Source organism: Schistocerca americana, chromosome 4 (assembly GCF_021461395.2).
Source record: "Schistocerca americana isolate TAMUIC-IGC-003095 chromosome 4, iqSchAmer2.1, whole genome shotgun sequence".
Classification (NCBI taxonomy): Eukaryota; Metazoa; Arthropoda; class Insecta; order Orthoptera; family Acrididae; genus Schistocerca; species Schistocerca americana.
The window spans coordinates 5,879,241-5,904,440 of record NC_060122.1 but is presented as its reverse complement, the minus strand read 5'-3'; positions in this window follow the sequence as shown (position 1 = coordinate 5,904,440).

Sequence of the window (25,200 nt, the reverse complement as noted above, 5' to 3'; positions counted from 1 at the left end):
GAGGCAGCAAAAGAAACCTTGGAGACAATTCGGCTGGAGGACGATGTATTGAATCACGACGCAATTTGAGTGTCCATCGTCATTAGGAGGCCCTGAACGTTACAATTAACTATCAGTTTCGCGTCGGATTCGGAAATTTAGACTCGCAGGAGACGGACCATACGGTGCCCGAGGCAGCAATATCCCCTTAGAGACAAGTCTGCTGGAGGCCGATGTATTGAATCTCGACGCAATTTGAGTGTCCCATCGTCATTAGGAGGCCCTGAACGTTACAATTAAATATCATTTTTGTGTCGGATTCGAAAATCTAGGCTCACAGGAGACGGACCATATGGTGCCCGAGGCAGCAATACCCCTTGGAGACAATTCGGCTGGAGGACGATGTATTCAACCTCGACGCAATTTGCGTGTTCCATCGTCTATAAGTGGCCCTGAACGTTGCAATTAACTATCAGTTTTGCGTCGGATTCGAAAATCGAGACTCCCAGGAGAACGACCATAAGGTGCCCGAGGCAGCAAAAGAAACCTTGGAGACAAGTCGGCTGATGGACGATGTATTGAATCTCGACGCAATTTGAGTGTTCCATCGTCATTAGGAGGCCCTGAACGTTACAATTAACTATCAGTTTCGCGTCGGATTCGAAAATCTAGACTCGCAGGAGACGGACCATATGGTGCCCGAGGCAGCAATATTCCCATTGGAGACAAGTCTGTTGGAGACCAATGTATTGAATCTCGACGCAATTTGATTGTTCCATCGTCATTAGGAGGCCATGAACGTTTCAATTAACTATCATTTTTGCGTCGGATTCGAAAATCTAGGCTCACAGGAGACGGACCATATGGTGCCCGAGGCAGCGATACCCCTTGGAGACAATTCGGGTGGAGGACGATGTATTCAACCTCGACGCAATATGAGTGTTCCATCGACATTAGGAGGCCCTGAACGTTGCAATTAACTATGAGTTTTGCATCGGATTCGAAAATCGAGACTCACAGGAGAACGACCATATGGTACCCGAGGCAGCAAAAGAAACCTTGGAGACAATTCGGCTGGAGGACGATGTATTCAACCTCGACGTAATTTGAGTGTTCCATCGTCATAAGGAGATCCTGAACGTAGCAATTAACTATCAGTTTTGCGTCGGATTCGAAAATCTAGACTCACAGGAGAACGACCATAAGGTGCCCGAGGCAGCAATAGAACCTTGGAGACAAGTCGGCTGAAGGACGATGTATTGAATCTCGACGCAATTTGAGTGTCCATCGTCATTAGGAGGCCCTGAACGTTACAATTAACTATCATTTTTGCGATGGATTCGAAAATCTAGGCTCACAGGAGACGGACCATATGGTGCCCGAGGCAGCAATACCCCTTGGAGACAATTCGCCTGGAGGATGATGTATTCAACCTCGACAAAATTTGAGTGTTCCATCGTCATTAGGAGGCCCTGAACGTTGCAATTAACTATTAGTTTTGCGTCGGATTCGAAAATCTAGACTCACAGGAGAACGACCATTAGGTGCCCGATGCAGCAATAGAACCTTGGAGACTATTCGGCTGAAGGACGATGTATTGAATCTCGACGCAATTAGAGTGTTCCATCGTTATTAGGAGGCCTTGAACGTTACAATTATATAACAGTTTCAAGTCAGATTCGGAAATCTAGACTCGCAGGAGACGGACCATATGGTGCCCGAGGCAGCAATATCCCCTTGGAGACAAATCTGCTGAAACTCCGATGTATTGAATCTCGACATAGTTTTAAGGTTCCATCGCCATTAGGAGGCCCTGAACGTTACAATTAACTATAATTTTTGCGTCGGATTCGAAAATCTAGACTCACACGAGACGGACCATATGGTGCCCGAGGCAGCAATACCCCTTGGAGACAATTCGTCTGGAGGACGATGCATTGAACCTCGACGCAATTTGGGTGTTCCATCGTCGTTTGGAGGCTCTGAACGTTGCAATTGACTATCAGTTTTGCGTCGGATCGACAATTGAGACTCACAGAAGAAAGACCATAAGGTGCCCGAGGCAGCAATATCCCCTTGGAGACAAGTCTGCAGGAGGCCGATGTATTGAATCTCGACGCAATTTGATTGTTCCATCGTCATTAGGAGGCCATGAACGTTGCAATTAACTATCAGTTTTGCGTCGGATTCGAAAATCTAGACTCACAGGAGAACGACCATAAGGTGCCCGATGCAGCAATAGAACCTTGGAGACAAGTCGGCTGAAGGACGATGTATTGAGTCTCGACGCAATTTGAGAGTTCCATCGTTATTAGGAGGCCCTGAACGTTACAAATAATTAACAGTTTCGCGTCGGATTCGGAAATCTAGACTCGCAGGAGACGGACCATATGGTGCCCGAGGCGGAAATATCCCGTTGGAGTCAAGTCTGCTGGAGGCCGATGTATTGAATCTCGACGCAATTTTAGGGTTCCATCGTCATTAGGAGGCCCTGAACGCTGCAATTAACTATCAGTTTTGCGTCGGATTCGAAAATCGAGACTCACAGGAGAACGACCATATGGTGCCCGAGGCAGCAAAAGAAACCTTGGAGACAATTCGGCTGGAGGACGATGTATTGAATCACGACGCAATATGAGTGTCCATCGTCATTAGGAGGCCCTGAACGTTACAATTAACTATCAGTTTCGCGTCGGATTCGGAAATTTAGACTCGCAGGAGACGGACCATACGGTGCCCGAGGCAGCAATATCCCCTTAGAGACAAGTCTGCTGGAGGCCGATGTATTGAATCTCGACGCAATTTGAGTGTCCCATCGTCATTAGGAGGCCCTGAACGTTACAATTAAATATCATTTTTGTGTCGGATTCGAAAATCTAGGCTCACAGGAGACGGACCATATGGTGCCCGAGGCAGCAATACCCCTTGGAGACAATTCGGCTGGAGGACGATGTATTCAACCTCGACGCAATTTGCGTGTTCCATCGTCTATAAGTGGCCCTGAACGTTGCAATTAACTATCAGTTTTGCGTCGGATTCGAAAATCGAGACTCCCAGGAGAACGACCATAAGGTGCCCGAGGCAGCAAAAGAAACCTTGGAGACAAGTCGGCTGAAGGACGATGTATTGAATCTCGACGCAATTTGAGTGTTCCATCGTCATTAGGAGGCCCTGAACGTTACAATTAACTATCAGTTTCGCGTCGGATTCGAAAATCTAGACTCGCAGGAGACGGACCATATGGTGCCCGAGGCAGCAATATTCCCATTGGAGACAAGTCTGTTGGAGACCAATGTATTGAATCTCGACGCAATTTGATTGTTCCATCGTCATTAGGAGGCCATGAACGTTTCAATTAACTATCAGTTTTTCTTCGGATTCGAAAATCTAGACTCCCAGGAGAACGACCATAAGGTGCCCGAGGCAGCAATATCCCTATGGAGACAAGTCTGCTGAAAGGCCGATGTATTGAATCCCGACGCAATTTTAAGGTTGCAACGTCATTAGGAGGCCCTGAACGTTACAATTAACAATAAGTTTTGCGTTGGATTCGAAAATCTAGACTCACAGGAGACGGACCATATGGTGCCCGAGGCAGCAATTTCCCTTGGAGACAATTCTGCAGGAGTACGATGTATTCAACCTCGACGAAATTTGAGTGTTCCTTCGTCATTAAGAGGCCCTGAGCGTTGCAATTAACTATCAGTTTTGCGTCCGATTCGAAATTCTAGACTCGCAGGAGAACGACCATAAGGTGCCCGAGGCATCAATAGAACCTTCGAGACAAGTTGGCTGTAGGACGATGTATTGAATCTCGACGCAATTTGAGTGTTCCATCGTCATTAGGAGGCCGTGAACGTTACAATTAACTATCAGTTTCGCGTCGGATTCGGAAATCTAGACTCGCACGAGACGGACAACATGGTGCCCGAGGCAGCAATATCCCCTTGGAGACAAGTCTGCTGGTGGCCGATGTATTGAATCTCGACGCAATTTGAGTGTTCCATCGTCATTAGGAGGCCCTGAACGTTACAATTAACTATCATTTTTGCGTCGGATTCGAAAATCTAGGCTCACAGGAGACGGACCATATGGTGCCCGATGCAGCAATAGAACCTTGGAGACAAAGCGGCTGAAGGACGATGTATTGAATCTCGACGCAATTTGAGTGTTCCATCGTTATTAGGAGGCCCTGAACGTTACAATTAATTAACAGTTTCAAGTCAGATTCGGAAATCTAGACTCGCAGGAGACGGACCATATGGTGCCCGAAGCAGCAATATCCCCTTGGAGACAAATCTGCTGAAAGGCCGATGTATTGAATCTCGACGCAATTTTAAGGGTCCATTGTCATTAGGAGGCACTGAGCGTTACAATTAACTATAATTTTTGCGTCGGATTCGAAATTCTAGACTCGCAGGAGACGGACCATATGGTGCCCGAGGCATCAATATCCCATTGGAGACAAGTCTGTTGGAGCCCGATGTATTGAATCTCGACGCAATTTTAGGGTTCCATCGTCATTAGGAGGCCCTGAACGTTACAATTAACTATCATTTTTGCTTTGGATTCGAAAATCTAGACTCACACGAGACGGACCATATGGTGCCCCAGGCAGCAATACCCCTTGGAGACAATTCGTCTGGAGGACGATGCATTGAACCTCGACGCAATTTGGGTGTTCCATCGTCGTTTGGAGGCTCTGAACGTTGCAATTGACTATCAGTTTTGCGTCGGATTCGACAATCGAGACTCACAGAAGAAAGACCATAAGGTGCCCGAGGCAGCAATATCCCCTTGGAGACAAGTCTGCAGGAGGCCGATGTATTGAATCTCGACGCAATTTGATTGTTCCATCGTCATTAGGAGGCCATGAACGTTGCAATTAACTATCAGTTTTGCGTCGGATTCGAAAATCTAGACTCACAGGAGAACGACCATAAGGTGCCCGATGCAGCAATAGAACCTTGGAGACAAGTCGGCTGAAGGACGATGTATTGAGTCTCGACGCAATTTGAGAGTTCCATCGTTATTAGGAGGCCCTGAACGTTACAAATAATTAACAGTTTCGCGTCGGATTCGGAAATCTAGACTCGCAGGAGACGGACCATATGGTGCCCGAGGCAGAAATATCCCCTTGGAGACAAGTCTGCTGGAGGCCGATGTATTGAATCTGGACGCAATTTTAGGGTTCCATCGTCATTAGGAGGCCCTGAACGTTACAAGTAACTATCAGTTTCGCGTCGGATCCAAAAATCTAGACTCACAGGAGACGGTCCACATAGAGCCCGAGAGAGCAATATCCCCTTGTAGACCAGTCGGCTGGAGGACGATGTATTGACTCTCGACGCAATTTGAGTGTTCCATCGTCATTAGGCGGCGCTGAACGTTACAATTAACTATCATTTTTGCGTCGGATTCGAAAATCTAGACTCACAGGAGACGGACCATACGGTGCCCGAGGCTGCAATACCCCTTGGAGACAAGTCGGCTAAAGGAAGATGCATTGAACATCGACGCAATTTCAGTGTTCCATCGTCGTTTGGAGGCTCTGAACGTTGCAATTGACTATCAGTTTTTCGTCGGATTCGACAATCGAGACTCACAGAAGAAAGACCATAAGGTGCCCGATGCAGCTATAGAACCTTGGAGACAAGTCGGCTCAAGGACGATGGATTAAATCTCTACGCAATTTGAGTGTTCCATCGTCATTAGGAGGCCCTGAACGTTACAATTAACTATCAGTTTCGCGTCGGATTCGGAAATCTAGACTCTTAGGAGACGGACCATATGGTGCCCGAGGCAGCAATATCCCCCTGGAGACAAGTCTGCAGGAGGCCGATGTATTGAATCTCGACGCAATTTGATTGTTCCATCGTCATTCGGGGCCATGAACGTTGCAATTAACTATCAGTTTTGCGTCGGATTCGAAAATCTAGACTCACAGGAGAACGACCATAAGGTGCCCGATGCAGCAATAGAACCTTGGAGACAAGTCGGCTGAAGGACGATGTATTGAGTCTCGACGCAATTTGAGAGTTCCATCGTTATTAGGAGGCCCTGAACGTTACAAATAATTAACAGTTTCGCGTCGGATTTGGAAATCTAGACTCGCAGGAGACGGACCACATGGTGCCCGAGGCAGAAATATCCCGTTTGAGTCAAGTCTGCTGGAGGCCGATGTATTGAATCTCGACGCAATTTTAGGGTTCCATCGTCATTAGGAGGCCCTGAACGTTACAATTAACTATCATTTTTGCGTTGGATTCGAAAATCTAGACTCACACGAGACGGGCCATATGGTGCCCGAGGCAGCAATACCCCTTGGAGACAATTCGTCTGGAGGATGATGTATTCAACCTCGACGAAATTTGAGTGTTCCATCGTCATTAGGAGGCCCTGAACGTTGCAATTAACTATCAGTTTTTCTTCGGATTCGAAAATCCAGGCTCACAGGAGACGGACCATATGGTGCCCGAGGCAGCGATACCCCTTGGAGACAATTCGGGTGGAGGACGATGTATTCAACCTCGACGCAATTTAAGTGTTCCATCGTCATTAGGAGGCCGTGAACGTTACAATTAACTATCAGTTTCGCGTCGGATACGGAAATCTAGACTCGCACGAGACGGACAACATGGTGCCCGAGGCAGCAATATCCCCTAGGAGACAAGTCTGCTGGCGGCCGATGTATTGAATCTCGACGCAATTTGAGTGTTCCATCGTCATTAGGAGGCCCTGAACGTTACAATTAACTATCATTTTGGTGTCGGATTCGAAAATCTAGGCTCACAGGAGACGGACCATATGGTGCCCGAGGCAGCAATACCCCTTGGAGACAATTCGGCTGGAGGACGATGTATTCAACCTCGACGCAATTTGCGTGTTCCATCGTCTATAAGTGGCCCTGAACGTTGCAATTAACTATCAGTTTTGCGTCGGATTCGAAAATCGAGACTCCCAGGAGAACGACCATAAGGTGCCCGAAGCAGCAAAAGAAACCTTGGAGACAAGTCGGCTGAAGGACGATGTATTGAATCTCGACGCAATTTGAGTGTCCATCGTCATTAAGAGGCCCTGAACGTTACAATTAACTATCAGTTTCGCGTCGGATTCGGAAATTTAGACTCGCAGGAGACGGACCATATGGTGCCCGAGGCAGCAATATCCCCTTAGAGACAAGGCTGCTGGAGGCCGATGTATTGAATCTCGACGCAATTTGAGTGTTCCATCGTCATTAGGAGGCCCTGAACGTTACAATTAACTATCATTTTTGCGTTGGATTCGAAAATCTAGGCTCACAGGAGACGGACCATATGATGCCCGAGGCAGCAATACCCCTTGGAGACAATTCGTCTGGAGGATGATGTATTCAACCTCGACAAAATTTGAGTGTTCCATCGTCATTAGGAGGCCCTGAACGTTGCAATTAACTATTAGTTTTGCGTCGGATTCGAAAATCTAGACTCACAGGAGAACGACCATTAGGTGCCCGATGCAGCAATAGAACCTTGGAGACTATTCGGCTGAAGGACGATGTATTGAATCTCGACGCAATTTGAGTGTTCCATCGTTATTAGGAGGCCCTGAACGTTACAATTATATAACAGTTTCAAGTCAGATTCGGAAATCTAGACTCGCAGGAGACGGACCATATGGTGCCCGAGGCAGCAATATCCCCTTGGAGACAAATCTGCTGAAAGGCCGATGTATTGAATCTCGACATAATTTTAAGGTTCCATCGTCATTAGGAGGCCCTGAACGTTACAATTAACTATAATTTTTGCGTCGGATTCGAAAATCTAGACTCACACGAGACGGACCATATGGTGCCCGAGGCAGCAATACCCCTTGGAGACAATTCGTCTGGAGGACGATGCATTGAACCTCGACGCAATTTGGGTGTTCCATCGTCGTTTGGAGGCTCTGAACGTTGCAATTGACTATCAGTTTTGCGTCGGATCGACAATCGAGACTCACAGAAGTAAGACCATAAGGTGCCCGAGGCAGCAATATCCCCTTGGAGACAAGTCTGCAGGAGGCCGATGTATTGAATCTCGACGCAATTTGATTGTTCCATCGTCATTAGGAGGCCATGAACGTTGCAATTAACTATCAGTTTTGCGTCGGATTCGAAAATCTAGAATCACAGGAGAACGACCATAAGGTGCCCGATGCAGCAATAGAACCTTGGAGACAAGTCGGCTGAAGGACGATGTATTGAGTCTCGACGCAATTTGAGAGTTCCATCGTTATTAGGAGGCCCTGAACGTTACAAATAATTAACAGTTTCGCGTCGGATTCGGAAATCTAGACTCGCAGGAGACGGACCATATGGTGCCCGAGGCAGAAATATCCCGTTGGAGTCAAGTCTGCTGGAGGCCGATGTATTGAATCTCGACGCAATTTTAGGGTTCCATCGTCATTAGGAGGCCCTGAACGTTACAATTAACTATCATTTTTGCGTTGGATTCGAAAATCTAGACTCACACGAGTCGGACCATATGGTGCCCGAGGCAGCAATACCCCTTGGAGACAATTCGTCTGGAGGATGATGTATTCAACCTCGACGAAATTTGAGTGTTCCATCGTCATTAGGAGGCCCTGAACGTTGCAATTAACTATCAGTTTTTCTTCGGATTCGAAAATCCAGGCTCACAGGAGACGGACCATATGGTGCCCGAGGCAGCGATACCCCTTGGAGACAATTCGGGTGGAGGACGATGTATTCAACCTCGACGCAATTTGAGTGTTCCATCGTCATTAGGAGGCCGTGAACGTTACAATTAACTATCAGTTTCGCGTCGGATTCGGAAATCTAGACTCGCACGAGACGGACAACATGGTGCCCGAGGCAGCAATATCCCCTTGGAGACAAGTCTGCTGGAGGCCGATGTATTGAATCTCGACGCAATTTGAGTGTTCCATCGTCATTAGGAAGCCCTGAACGTTACAATTAACTATCATTTTTGCGTCGGATTCGAAAATCTAGGCTCGCAGGAGACGGACCATATGGTGCCCGAGGCAGCGATACCCCTTGGAGGCAATTCGGGTGGAGGACGATGTATTCAACCTCGACGCAATATGAGTGTTCCATCGTCATTAGGAGGCCCTGAACGTTGCAATTAACTATCAGTTTTGCGTCGGATTCGAAAATCGAGACTCACAGGAGAACGACCATATGGTGCCCGAGGCAGCAAAAGAAACCTTGGAGACAATTCGGCTGGAGGACGATGTATTGAATCACGACGCAATTTGAGTGTCCATCGTCATTAGGAGGCCCTGAACGTTACAATTAACTATCAGTTTCGCGTCGGATTCGGAAATTTAGACTCGCAGGAGACGGACCATACGGTGCCCGAGGCAGCAATATCCCCTTAGAGACAAGTCTGCTGGAGGCCGATGTATTGAATCTCGACGCAATTTGAGTGTTCCATCGACATTAGGAGGCCCTGAACGTTACAATTAACTATCATTTTTGTGTCGGATTCGAAAATCTAGGCTCACAGGAGACGGACCATATGGTGCCCGAGGCAGCAATACCCCTTGGAGACAATTCGGCTGGAGGACGATGTATTCAACCTCGACGCAATTTGCGTGTTCCATCGTCTATAAGTGGCCCTGAACGTTGCAATAAACTATCAGTTTTGCGTCGGATTCGAAAATCGAGACTCCCAGGAGAACGACCATAAGGTGCCCGAGGCAGCAAAAGAAACCTTGGAGACAAGTCGGTTGAAGGACGATGTATTGAATCTCGACGCAATTTGAGTGTTCCATCGTCATTAGGAGGCCCTGAACGTTACAATTAACTATCAGTTTCGCGTCGGGTTCGAAAATCTAGACTCGCAGGAGACGGACCATATGGTGCCCGAGGCAGCAATACTCCCATTGGAGACAAGTCTGTTGGAGACCAATGTATTGAATCTCGAAGCAATTTGATTGTTCCATCGTCATTAGGAGGCCATGAACGTTTCAATTAACTATCAGTTTTTCTTCGGATTCGAAAATCTAGACTCCCAGGAGAACGACCATAAGGTGCCCGAGGCAGCAATATCCCTATGGAGACAAGTCTGCTGAAAGGCCGATGTATTGAATCCCGACGCAATTTTAAGGTTGCATCGTCATTAGGAGGCCCTGAACGTTACAATTAACAATAAGTTTTGCGTTGGATTCGAAAATCTAGACTCACAGGAGACGGACCATATGGTGCCCGAGGCAGCAATACCCCTTGGAGACAATTCTGCAGGAGTACGATGTATTCAACCTCGACGAAATTTGAGTGTTCCTTCGTCATTAAGAGGCCCTGAGCGTTGCAATTAACTATCAGTTTTGCGTCCGATTCGAAATTCTAGACTCGCAGGAGAACGACCATAAGGTGCCCGAGGCATCAATAGAACCTTCGAGACAAGTTGGCTGTAGGACGATGTATTGAATCTCGACGCAATTTGAGTGTTCCATCGTCATTAGGGGGCCGTGAACGTTACAATTAACTATCAGTTTCGCGTCGGATTCGGAAATCTAGACTCGCACGAGACGGACAACATGGTGCCCGAGACAGCAATATCCCCTTGGAGACAAGTCTGCTGGTGGCCGATGTATTGAATCTCGACGCATTTTGAGTGTTCCATCGTCATTAGGAGGCCCTGAACGTTACAATTAACTATCATTTTTGCGTCGGATTCGAAAATCTAGGCTCACAGGAGACGGACCATAAGGTGCCCGATGCAGCAATAGAACCTTGGAGACAAAGCGGCTGAAGGACGATGTATTGAATCTCGACGCAATTTGAGTGTTCCATCGTTATTAGGAGGCCCTGAACGTTACAATTAATTAACAGTTTCAAGTCAGATTCGGAAATCTAGACTCGCAGGAGACGGACCATATGGTGCCCGAAGCAGCAATATCCCCTTGGAGACAAATCTGCTGAAAGGCCGATGTATTGAATCTCGACGCAATTTTAAGTGTCCATTGTCATTAGGAGGCACTGAGCGTTACAATTAACTATAATTTTTGCGTCGGATTCGAAAATCTAGACTCGCAGGAGACGGACCATATGGTGCCCGAGGCATCAATATCCCATTGGAGACAAGTATGTTGGAGCCCGATGTATTGAATCTCGACGCAATTTTAGGGTTCCATCGTCATTAGGAGGCCCTGAACGTTACAATTAACTATCATTTTTGCTTTGGATTCGAAAATCTAGACTCACACGAGACGGACCATATGGTGCCCCAGGCAGCAATACCCCATGGAGACAATTCGTCTGGAGGATGATGTATTCAACCTCGACGAAATGTGAGTGTTCCATCGTCATTAGGAGGCCCTGAACGTTGCAATTAACTATCAGTTTTTCGTCGGATTCGAAAATCTAGACTCCCAGGAGAACGACCATAAGGTGCCCGAGGCAGCAATAGAACCTTGGAGACAAGTCGGCTGTAGGACGATGTATTGAATCTCGACGCAATTTGAGTGTTCCATCGTCATTAGGAGGCCCTGAACGTTACAGTTAACTATCATTTATGCGTCGGATTCGAAAATCTAGACTCACAGGAGACTGACCATATGGTGCCCGAGGCAGCAATACCCCTTGGAGACAATTCGGCTGGAGGACGATGTATTCAACCTCGTCGCAATTTGAGTGTTCCATCGTCATTAGGAGGCAATGAACGTTGCAATTAACTATCAGTTTTGCGTCGGATTCGAAAATCGAAACTCACAGGAGAACGACCACAAGGTGTCCGAGGCAGCAAAAGAAACCTTGGAGACAAGTCGGCAGAAGGACGATGTATTGAATCTCGACGCAATTTGAGTGTTCCATCGTCATTAGGAGGCCCTGAACGTTACAATTAACTATCAGTTTCGCGTCGGATTCGATAGTCTAGACTCGCAGGAGACGGACCATATGGTGCCCGAGGCAGCAATATCCCCTTGGAGACAAGTCTGTTGGAGGACGATGTATTCAACCTCGACGAAATTTGAGTGTTCCATCGCCATTAGGAGGCCCTGAACGTTACAATTAACTATCAGTTTCGCGTCGGATTCGGAAATCTAGACTCGCTGAAGACGGACCATATGGTGCCCGAGGCAGCAATATCCCCTTGGAGACAAGTCTGCTGGAGGCCGATGTATTGGATCTCGACGCAATTTCAGTGTTCCATCGTCATTAGGAGGCCCTGAACGTTACAATTAACTATCATTTTTGCGTCGGATTCGAAAATCTAGGCTCACAGGAGACGGACCATATGGTGCCCGAGGCAGCAATACCCCTTGGAGACAATTCGGCTGGAGGACGATGTATTCAACCTCGACGCAATTTGAGTGTTCCATCGTCATTAGGTGGCCCTGAACGTTACAATTAACAATCAGTTTCGCGTCGGATTCGAAAATCTAGACTCAAAGGAGAACGACCATAAGTTGCCCGAGGCAGCATTATCCCCATGAAGCGAAGTCGGTTGGAGGACGATGTATTGAATCTCGACGCAATTTGAGTGTTCCATCGTCATTAGGAGGCCCTGAACTTTACAATTCATAACTATCAGTTATGCGTCGAATTCGAAAATCTAGACACACAGGAGAACGACCACATGGTGCCCGAGGGGGCAATTGACATTTGGAGACATGCTGGCTGGTGGCCGATGTATTGAATCTCGTCGCAATTTCAGTGTTCCATCGTCATTAGGAGGCGCTGAACGTTGCAATTAACTATCAGTTATGCGTCGGATTCGTAAATCTAGACTTCAGGAGAACAACCATGGGGTGAACGAGGCTGCAATAGACCCTTGGAGACAAGTCGGCTGGAGGCCGATGTATTGAATCTCGATGCAATTTGAGTGTTCCATCGTCATTAGGAGGCCCTGAACGAAACAAGTAACTACCAGTTTCGCGTCGGATCCAAAAATCTAGACTCACAGGGGACGGTCCACATAAAGCCCGAGGGAGCAATATCCCCTTGTAGACCATTCGGCTGGAGGACGATGCATTGAACCTCGACGCAATTTGAGTGTTCCATCGTCGTTTGGAGGCTCTGAACGTTGCAATTGACTATCAGTTTTGCGTCGGATTCGACAATCGAGACTCACAATAGAAAGACCATAAGGTGCCCGATGCAGCTATAGAACCTTGGAGACATGTCGGCTCAAGGACGATGGATTAAATCTCTACGCAATTTGAGTGTTCCATCGTCATTAGGAGACCCTGAACGTTACAATTAACTATCAGTTTCGCGTCGGATTCGGAAATCTAGACTCTTAGGAGACGTACCATACGGTGCCCGAGGCAGCAATATCCCCTTGGAGACAAGTCTGCAGGAGGCCGATGTATTGAATCTCGACGCAATTTGATTGTTCCATCGTCATTAGGAGGCCATGAACGTTGCAATTAACTATCAGTTTTGCGTCGGATTCGAAAATCTAGACTCATGGGAGAACGACCATAAGGTGCCCGATGCAGCAATAGAAACTTGGAGACAAGTCGGCTGAAGGACGATGTATTGAGTCTCGACGCAATTTGAGAGCTCCATCGTTATTAGGAGGCCCTGAACGTTACAAATAATTAACAGTTTCGCGTCGGATTCGGAAATCTAGACTCGCAGGAGACCACCATATGGTGCCCGAGGCAGCAATATCCCCTTGGAGACAAGTCTGCTATAGGCCGATGTATTGAATCTCGACGCAATTTTAGGGTTCCATCGTCATTAGGAGGCCCTGAACGTTACAATTAACTATCATTTATGCGTTGGATTCGAAAATCTAGACTCACAGGAGACGGACCATATGGTGCCCGAGGCAGCAATTCCCCTTGGAGACAATTCGTCTGGAGGATGATGTATTCAACCTCGACGAAATTTGAGTGTTCCATCGTCATTAGGAGGCCCTGAACGTTGCAATTAACTATCAGTTTTTCTTCGGATTCGAAAATCTAGACTCCCAGGAGAACGACCATAAGGTGCCCGAGGCAGCAATAGAACCTTGGAAACAAGTCGGCTGTAGGACGATGTATTGAATCTCGACGCAATTTGAGTGTTCCATCGTCATTAGGAGGCCCTGAACGTTACAATTAACTATCATTTTAGCGTCGGATTCGAAAATCTAGGCTCACAGAACACTGACCATATGGTGGACGAGGCAGCAATACCCCTTGGAGACAAGTCTGCTGAAAGGCCGATGTATTGAATCTCGACGCAAGTTTAAGGTTCCATCGTCATTAGGAGGCCCTGAACGTTACAATTAATTATAAGTTTTGCGTTGGATTCGAAAATCTAGACTCACAGGAGACGGACCATATGGTGCCCGAGGCAGCAATACCCCTTGGAGACAATTCTGCAGGAGGACGATGTATTCAACCTCGACGAAATTTGAGTGTTCCATCGTCATTAGGAGGCCCTGAACGTTGCAATTAACTATCAGTTTTGCGTCGGATTCAAAAATCTAGACTCACAGGAGAACGACCATAAGGTGCCCGAGGCAGCAATAGAACCTTGGAGACAAGTCGGCTGTAGGACGATGTATTGAATCTCGACGCAATTTGAGTGTTCCATCGTCATTAGGAGGCCGTGGACGTTACAATTAACTATCAGTTTCGCGTCGGATTCGGAAATCTAGACTCGCACGAGACGGACAACATGGTGCCCGAGGCAGCAATATCCCCTTGGAGACAAGTCTGCTGGAGGCCGATGTATTGAATCTCGACGCAATTTTAGTGTTCATCGTCATTAGGAGGCCCTGAACGTTACAATTAACTATCATTTTTGCGTCGGATTCGAAAATCTAGGCTCACAGGAGACGGACCATATGGTGCCCGAGGCAGCGATACCCCTTGGAGACAAGTCGGCTGTAGGACGATGTATTGAATCTCGACGCAATTTGAGTGTTCCATCGTCATTAGGAGGCCGTGGACGTTACAATTAACTATCAGTTTGCGTCGGATTCGAAAATCTAGACTCACAGGAGAACGACCATAAGGTGCCCGAGGCAGCAATAGAACCTTGGAGACAAGTCGGCTGACGGACGATGTATTGAATCTCGACGCAATTTGAGTGTCCATCGTCATTAGGAGGCCCTGAACGTTACAATTAACTATCAGTTTCGCGTCGGATTCGGAAATTTAGACTCGCAGGAGACGGACCATATGGTGCCCGAGGCAGCAATATCCCCTTAGATACAAGTCTGCTGGAGGCCGATGTATTGAATCTCGACGCAATTTGAGTGTTCCATCGTCATTAGGAGGCCCTGAACGTTACAATTAACTATCAGTTTTGCGTCGGATTCTAAAGTGTAGGCTCACAGGAGACGGACCATATGGTGCCCGAGGCAGCAATACCCCTTGGAGACAATTCGGCTAGAGGACGATGTATTCAACCTCGACGCAATTTGCGTGTTCCATCGTCATTAGGTGGCCCTGAACGTTGCAATTGCTATCAGTTTTGCGTCGGATTCGAAAATCGAGACTCCCAGGAGAACGACCATAAGGTGCCCGAGGCAGCAAAAGAAACCTTGGAGACAAGTCGGCTGAAGGACGATGTATTGAATCTCGACGCAATTTGAGTGTTCCATCGTCATTAGGAGGCCCTGAACGTTACAATTAACTATTAGTTTCGCATCGGATTCGAAAATCTAGACTCGCAGGAGACGGACCATATGGTGCCCGAGGCAGCAATATCCCATTGGAGACAAGTCTGTTGGAGGCCGATGTATTGAATCTAAACGCAATTTTAGGGGTCCATCGTCATTAGGAGGCCCTGAACGTTACAATTAACTATCATTTTTGCGTTGGATTCGAAAATCTAGACTCACACAAGACGGACCATATGGTGCCCGAGGCAGCAATACCCCTTGGAGACAATTCGTCTGGAGGATGATGTATTCAACCTCGACGAAATTTGAGTGTTCCATCGTCATTAGGAAGCCCTGAACGTTGCAATTAACTATTAGTTTTGCGTCGGATTCGAAAATCTAGACTCACAGGAGGACGACCATTAGGTGCCCGATGCAGCAATAGAACCTTGGAGACAAGTCGGCTGAAGGTCGATGTATTGAATCTCGACGAAATTTGAGTGTTCCATCGTCATTAGGAGGCCGTGGACGTTACAATTAACTATCATTTTTGCGTCGGATTCGAAAATCTAGACTCACAGGAGGCGGACCATATGGTGCCCGAGGCAGCAATACCCCTTGGAGACAATTCGGCTGCAGGACGATGTATTCAACCTCGACGCAATTTGAGTGTTCCAACGTTATTAGGAGGCCCTGAACGTTGCAATTATCTATCAGTTTCGCGTCGGACTCGAAAATCTAGACTCACAGGAGAACGACCATAAGGTGCCCGAGGCAGCAATGGAACCTTGGAGACAAGTCGGCTAAAGGACGATGTATTGAATCTCGACGCAATTTGAGTGTTCTATCGTCATTAGGAGTCCGTGAACGTTACAATTAACTGTCAGTTTCGCGACGGATTCGAAAATCTAGACTCGCAGGAGACGGACCATATGGTGACCGAGGCAGCAATTTCCCCTTGGAGACAAGTCTGTTGGAGGCCGATGTATTAATCCTCGACGCAATTTGAGGGTTCCATCGCCATTAGGAGCCCCTGAACGTTACAATTAACTATCAGTTTCGCGTCGGATTCGGATATCTAGACTCGCTGGAGACGGACCATATGGTGCCCGAGGCAGCAAAAGAATCCTTGGAGACAAGTCGGCTGAAGGACGATGACTTGAATCTCGACGCAATTTGAGTGTTCCATCGTCATTAGGAGGCCCTGAACGTTACAATTAACTATCATTTTTGAGTCGGATTCGAAAATCTAGAATCACAGGAGACTAACCATATGGTGCACGAGGCAGCAATACGCCTTGGAGACAATTCGGCCGGAGGACGATGTATTTAACCTCGACGTAATTTGAGTGTTCCATCGTCATTAGGAGGCCCTGAACGTTGCAATTAACTATCAGTTTTGCGTCGGATTCGAAAATCTAGACTCACAGGAGAACGACCATAAGCTGCCCGAGGCAGCAATAGAACCTTGGAGATAAGTCGGCTGATGGACGATGTATTGAACGACGACGCAATTTGAGTGTCCATCGTCATTAGGAGGCCCTGAACGTTACAATTAACTATCAGTTTCGCGTCGGATTCGGAAATCTAGACTCGGAGGAGACGGACCATATGGTGCCCGAGGCAGCAATATCCCCTTAGAGACAAGTCTGCTGGAGGCTGATGTATTGAATCTCGACGCAATTTGAGTGTTCCATCGTCATTAGGATGCCCTGAACGTTACAATTAACTATCATTTTTGCGGCGGATTCAAAAATCTACACTCACAGGAGACGGACCATATGGTGCCCGAGGCAGCAACACCATATGGAGACAATTCGGCTGGAGGACGAGGTATTCAACCTCGACGCAATTTGAGTGTTCCATCGTCATTAGGATGTCCTGAACGTTGCAATTAACAATCAGTTTCGCGTCGGATTAGAAATCTAGACTCACAGGAGGACGACCATAAGGTGCCCGAGGCAGCATTATCCCCATGAAGAGAAGTCGGCTGGAGGACGATGTATTGAATCTCGACGCAATTTGAGTGTTCCATCGTCATTAGGAGGCTTGAACTTCACAATTAACTATCAGTTATGCGTCGGATTCGAAAATCTAGACTCACTGGAGACGGACCATAAGGTGCCTGAGGCAACAATATCCCCTTTGAGACCAGTCCGCAGGAGGACCATGTTTTGAATCGCGACGCAATTTGAGTGCCCCATCGTCATTAGCAGGCCCTGAACGTTGCAATTAACTATTAGATTTGCGACGGATTCGAAAATCTAGACTCACAGGAGACGGACCATATGGTGCCCGAGGCAGCAATATCCCCATGGAGACAAGACTGCTGGAGGCCGAAGTATTGAATCTCGACGCAGTTTGAGTGTTCAATCGTCATTAGGAGGCCCTGAACGTTACAATTAAAAGTCATTTTTGCGTCGGATTCGAAAAATCTAGGCTCACAGGAGACGGACCATATGGTGCACGAGGCAGCAATAGAACCTTGGAGACAAGTCGGCTGAAGGACGATGTATTGAATCTGGACGCAATTTGAGTGTTCCATCGTCATTAGGAGGCCCTGAACGTTACAATTAACTATCATTTTTGGGGCGGATTCGAAAATCTAGAAACACAGGCGACGGACCATATGGTGCCCGAGGCAGCAATACCCCTTGGAGACAATTCGGCTGGAGGACGATGTATTCAACCTCGACGCAATTTGAGTGTTCCATCGTCATTAGGATGCCCTGAACGTTACAATTAACAATCAGTTTCGCGTCGGATTAGAAATGTAGACTCACTGGAGAACGACCATATGGTGCCCGAGGCAGCATTATCCCCATGAAGAGAAGTCGGCTGGAGGACGATGTATTGAATCTCGACGCAATTTGAGTGTTCCATCGTCATTAGGAGGCCCTTAACGTTACAATTAACTATCATTTTTGCGTCGGATTCGAGAATCTAGACTCACAGGAGACGGACCATATGGTGCCCGAGGCAGCAATACCCCTTGGAGACAATTCGGCTGCAGGACGATGAATTCAACCTCGACGCAATTTGAGTGTTCCAACGTTATTAGGAGGCCCTGAACGTTGCAATTATCTATCAGTTTTGCGTCGGACTCGAAAATCTAGACTCACAGGAGAACGACCATAAGGTGCCCGAGGCAGCAATGGAACCTTGGAGACAAGTCGGCTGAAGGACGATGTATTGAATCTCGACGCAATTTGAGTGTTCTATCGTCATTAGGAGTCCGTGAACATTACAATTAACTATCAGTTTCGCGTCGGATTCGGAAATTTAGACTCACACGAGACGGACCATATGGTGCCCGAGGCAGCAATACCCCTTGGAGACAGTTCGTCTGGAGGATGATGTGTTCAACCTCGACGAAATTTGAGTGTTCCATCGTCATTAGGAGGCCCTGAACGTTGCAATTAACTATCAGTTTTTCGTCGGATTCGAAAATCTAGACTCCCAGGAGAACGACCATAAGGTGCCCGAGGCAGCAATAGAACCTTGGAGACAAGTCGGCTGTAGGACGATGTATTGAATCTCGACGCAATTTGAGTGTTCCATCGTCATTAGGAGGCCCTGAACATTACAATTAACTATCATTTATGCGTCGGATTCGAAAATCTAGACTCACAGGAGACTGACCATATGGTGCACGAGGCAGCAATACCCCTTGGAGACAATTCGGCTGGAGGACGATGTAATCAACCTCGTCGCAATTTGAGTGTTCCATCGTCATTAAGAGGCAATGAACGTTGCAATTAACTATCAGTTTTGCGTCGGATTCGAAAATCTAGACTCACAGGAGAACGACCATTAGGTGCCCGAGGCAGCAATATCCCCTTGGAGACAAATCTGCTGAAAGGCCGATGTATTAAATCTCGACGCAATTTTAAGGTTCCATCGTCATTAGGAGGCCCTGAACGTTACAATTAACTATCAGTTTCGCCTCGGATTCGGAAATTTAGACTCGCAGGAGACGGACCATATGGTGCCCAAGGCAGCAATATCGCCTTAGAGACAAGTCTGCTGGAGGCCGATGTATTGAATCTCGACGCAATTTGAGTGTTCCATCGTCATTAGGAGGCCCTGAACGTTACAATTAACTATCATTTTTGCGTCGGATTCGAAAATCTACACTCACAGGAGGCGGACCATATGGTGCCCGAGGCAGCAATACCCCTTGGAGGCAATTCGGCTGCAGGACGATGTATTCAACCTCGACGCAATTTGAGTGTTCCAACGTTATTAGGAGGCCCTGAACGTTGCAATTATCTATCAGTTTCGCGTCGGACTCGAGAATCTAGACTCACAGGAGAACGACCATAAGGTGCCCGAGGCAGCAATGGAACCTTGGAGACAAGTCGGCTGAAGGACGATGTATTGAATCTCGACGCAATTTGAGTGTTCTATCGTCATTAGGAGTCCGTGAACGTTACAATTAACTATCAGTTTCGCGACGGATTCGAAAATCTAGACTCACAGGAGAACGACCATAAGGCGCCCGAGGCAGCATTATCCCCATGAAGAGAAGTCGGCTGGAGGACGATGTATTGAATCTCGATGCAATTTGAGTGTTCCATCGTCATTAGGAGGCTTGAACTTCACAATTAACTATCAGTTATGCGTCGGATTCGAAGATCTAGACTCACTGGAGGCGGACCATAAGGTGCCTGAGGCAACAATATCCCCTTTGAGACCAGTCCGCAGGAGGACCATGTTTTGAATCGCGACGCAATTTGAGTGCCCCATCGTCATTAGCAGGCCCTGAACGTTGCAATTAACTATTAGATTTGCGACGGATTCGAAAATCTATACTCACAGGAGACGGACCATATGGTGCCCGAGGCAGCAATATCCCCATGGAGACAAGACTGCTGGAGGCTGAAGTATTGAATCTCGACGCAGTTTGAGTGTTCAATCGTCATTAGGAGGCCCTGAACGTTACAATTAAAAGTCATTTTTGCGTCGGATTCGAAAAATCTCGGCTCACAGGAGACGGACCATATGGTGCACGAGGCAGCAATAGAACCTTGGAGACAAGTCGGCTGAAGGACGATGTATTGAATCTGGACGCAATTTGAGTGTTCCATCGTCATTAGGAGGCCCTGAACGTTACAATTAACTATCATTTTTGCGGCGGATTCGAAAATCTAGAAACACAGGTGACGGACCATATGGTGCCCGAGGCAGCAATACCCCTTGGAGACAATTCGGCTGGAGGACGATGTATTCAACCTCGACGCAATTTGAGTGTTCCATCGTCATTAGGATGCCCTGAACGTTACAATTAACAATCAGTTTCGCGTCGGATTAGAAATCTAGACTCACTGGAGAACGACCATAAGGTGCCCGAGGCAGCATTATCCCCATGAAGAGAAGTCGGCTGGAGGACGATGTATTGAATCTCGACGCAATTTGAGTGTTCCATCGTCATTAGGAGGCCCTTAACGTTACAATTAACTATCATTTTTGCGTCGGATTCGAGAATCTAGACTCACAGGAGACGGACCATATGGTGCCCGAGGCAGCAATACCCCTTGGAGACAATTCGGCTGCAGGACGATGAATTCAACCTCGACGCAATTTGAGTGTTCCAACGTTATTAGGAGGCCCTGAACGTTGCAATTATCTATCAGTTTTCGTCGGACTCGAAAATCTAGACTCACAGGAGAACGACCATAAGGTGCCCGAGGCAGCAATGGAACCTTGGAGACAAGTCGGCTGAAGGACGATGTATTGAATCTCGACGCAATTTGAGTGTTCTATCGTCATTAGGAGTCCGTGAACATTACAATTAACTATCAGTTTCGCGTCGGATTCGGAAATTTAGACTCGCAGGAGACGGAACATATGGTGCCCAAGGCAGCAATATCCCCTTAGAAACAAGTCTGCTGGTGGCCGATGTATTGAATCTCGACGCAATTTGAGTGTTCCATCGTCATTAGGAGGCCCTGAACGTTACAATTAACTATCATTTTTGCGTCGGATTCGAAAATCTAGACTCACAGGAGACGGACCATATGGTGCCCGAGGCAGCAATACCCCTTGGAGACAATTCGGCTGCAGGACGATGTATTCAACCTCGACGCAATTTGAGTGTTCCAACGTTATTAGGAGGATCTGAAGGTTGCAATTATCTATCAGTTTTGCGTCGGATTCGAAAATCTAGACCCACAGGAGAACGACCATAAGGTGCCCGAGGCAGCAATAGAACCTTGGAGACAAGTCGGCTGAAGGACGATGTATTGAATCTCGACGCAATTTGAGTGTTCTATCGTCATTAGGAGTCCGTGAACGTTACAATTAACTATCAGTTTCGCGACGGATTCGAAAATCTAGACTCGCAGGAGACGGACCATATGGTGCCCGAGGCAGCAATATCCCCTTGGAGACAAGTCTGTTGGAGGCCGATGTATTAAATGTCGACGCAACTTGAGGGTTCCATCGTCATTAGGAGGCCCTGAACGTTACAATTAACTATCATTTTTGGGTCGCATTCGAAAATCTAGAATCACAGGAGACGGACCATATGATGCACGAGGCAGCAATACCCCTTGGAGACAATTCGGCTGGAGGACGATGTATTCAACCTCGACGTAATTTGAGTGTTCCATCGTCATTAGGAGGCCCTGAAAGTTGCAATTAACTATCAGTTTTGCGTCGGATTCGAAAATCTAGACTCACAAGAGAACGACCATTAGGTGCCCGAGGCAGCAATTGAACCTTGGAGACAAGTCTGCTAGAAGCCGATGTATTGAATCTCGACGCAATTTGAGTGTTCCATCGTCATTAGGAGGCTCTGAACTTCACAATTAACTATCAGTTATGCGTCGGATTTGAAAATCTAGACTCACTGGAGACGGACCATAAGGTGCCTGAGGCAACAATATCCCCTTGGAGATCAGTCCGCTGGAGGACGATGTATTGAATCGCGACGCAATTTGAGTGCCCCATCGTCATTAGGAGGCCCTGAACGTTGCAATTAACTATTAGTTTTGCGTCGGATTCGAAAATCTAGACTCACAGGAGACGGACCATATGGTGCCTGATGCAGCAGTATCCCCTTGGAGACAAGACTGCTGGAGGCCGATGTATTGAATCTCGACGCAATTGGAGTGTTCCATCGTCATTAGGAGGCCCTGAACGTTACAATTAGCTATCATTTTTGCGTCGGATTCGAAAAATCTAGGCTCACAGGAGACGGACCATATGGTGCCCGAGGCAGCAATAGAACCTTGGAGACAAGTCGGCTGAAGGACGATGTATTGAATCTCGACGCAATTTGAGTGTTCCATCGTCATTAGGAGGCCCTGAACGTTACAATTAACTATCAGTTTCGCGTTGGATTCGGAAATCTAGACTCGCAGGAGACGGACCATATGGTGCCCGAGGCAGCATTATCCCCTTGGAGACAAGTCTGCTGGAGGCCGATGGGTTGAATCTCGACGCAATTTGAGTGTTCCATCGTCATTAGGAGGCCCTGAACGTTACAATTAACTATCATTTTTGAGTCGCATTCGAAAATCTAGAATCACAGGAGACGGACCATATGGTGCCCGAGGCAGCAATACCCCTTGGAGACATTCCGGCTGGAGGACGATGTATTCAACCTCGACGTAATTTAAGTGTTCCATCGTCATTAGGAGGCCCTGAACGTTGCAATTAACTATCAGTTTTGCGTCGGATTCGGAAATCTAGACTCACAGGAGAACGACCATAAGGTGCCCGAGGCAGCAATAGATCCTTGGAGGCAAGTCGGCTGAAGAACGATGTATTGAATCTCGACGCAATTTGACTGTCCATCGTCATTAGGAGGCCCTGAACGTTGCAATTAACTATCAGTGACGCGTCGGATTTGGAAATCTAGACTCGCAGGAGACGGACCATATGGTGCCCGAGGCAGCAATATCCCCTTAGAGACAAGTCGGCTGGAGGCCGATGTATTGAATCTCGACGCAATTTGAGTGTTCCATCGTCATTATGAGGCCCTGAACGTTACAATTAACTATCATTTTTGCGTTCGATTCGAAAATCTAGACTCACAGGAGACGGACCATATGGTGCCCGAGGCAACAATACCCCTTGGAGAAAATTCGGCTGGAGGACGATGTATTCAACCTCGACGCAATTTGAATGTTCCATCGTCATTAGGAGGCCCTGAACGTTGCAATTAACTATCAGTTTTGCGTCGGATTCGAAAATCGAGACCCACAGGAGAACGACCACAAGGTGTCCGAGGCAGCAAAAGAAAACTTAAAGACAAGTCGGCTGAAGGACGATGTATTGTATCTCGACGCAATTTGAGTGTTCCATCGTCATTAGGCGGCCCTGAACGTTACAATTAACAATCAGTTTCGCGTCGGATTCGAAAATCTAGACTTGCAGGAGACGGACGATATGGTGCCCGAGGCAGCAATATCCCCTTGGAGACAAGTCTGTTGGAGGCCGATGTATTGAATCTCGACGCAATTTGAGTGTTCCATCGCAATTAAGAGGCCATGAACGTTGCATATAACAATCAGTTTTGCGTCGAATTCGAAAATCTAGACTCACAGGAGAACGACCATTAGGTGCCCGATGCAGCAATTGAACCTTGGAGACAAGTCGGCTGAAGGACGACGTATTGAATCTCGACGCAATTTGAGTGTTCCATCGTGATTAGGAGGCCCTGAACGTTACAATTAACTAACAGTTTCGCGTCGAATTCGTAAATCTAGAGTCGCAGGAGACGGACCATATGGTGCCCGAGGCAGCAATATCCCCTTGGAGACAAGTCTGCTGGAGGCCGATGTAGTGAATCTCGACGCAATTTGAGTGTTCCATCTTCATTAGGAGGCCCTGAACGTTACAATTAACTATCATTTTTGAGTCGGATTCGAAAATCTAGAATCACAGGAGACGGACCTTACGGTGGACGAGTGTTCCATCGTCATTAGGAGGCCCTGAACGTTGCAATTAACTATCAGTTTAGCGTCGGATTCGAAAATCTAGACTCACAGGAGAACGAGCATAAGGTGCCCGAGGCAGCAATAGAACCTTGGAGACAAGTCGGCTGAAGGACGATGTATTGAATCTCGCAAATATAGACTCACAGGTGAACGACCATAAGGTGCCCGAGGCAGCAATAGAACCTTGGAGACAAGTCGGCTGAAGGACAATGTATTGAATCTCGACGCAATTTGGGTGTTCCATCGTCATTAGGAGGCCCTGAACGTTACAATTAACTATCAGTTTCGCGTCGGATTCGGAAATCTAGACTCGCAGGAGACGGACCATATGGTGCCCGAAGCAGCAATATCCCCTTGGAGACAAGTCTGCTGGAGGCCGATGTATTGAATCTCGACGCAATTTGAGTGTTCCATCGTCATTAGGAGGCCGTGAACGTTGCAATTAACTATCAGTTTTGCGTCGGATTCGAAAATCGAGACTCACAGGAGATCGACCATAAGGTGCCCGAGGTAGCAAGAGAAACCTTGAAGACAAGTCGGCTGAAGGACGATGTATTGGATCTCGACGCAATTTGAGTGTTCCATCGTCATTAGGAGGCCCTGAACGTTACAATTAACTATCAGTTTCACGTTGGATTAGAAGATCTAGTCTCGCAGGAGACGGACCATATGTTGCCCGAGGCAGCAATATCCCCTCGGAGACAAGTCGGCTGGAGGACGAT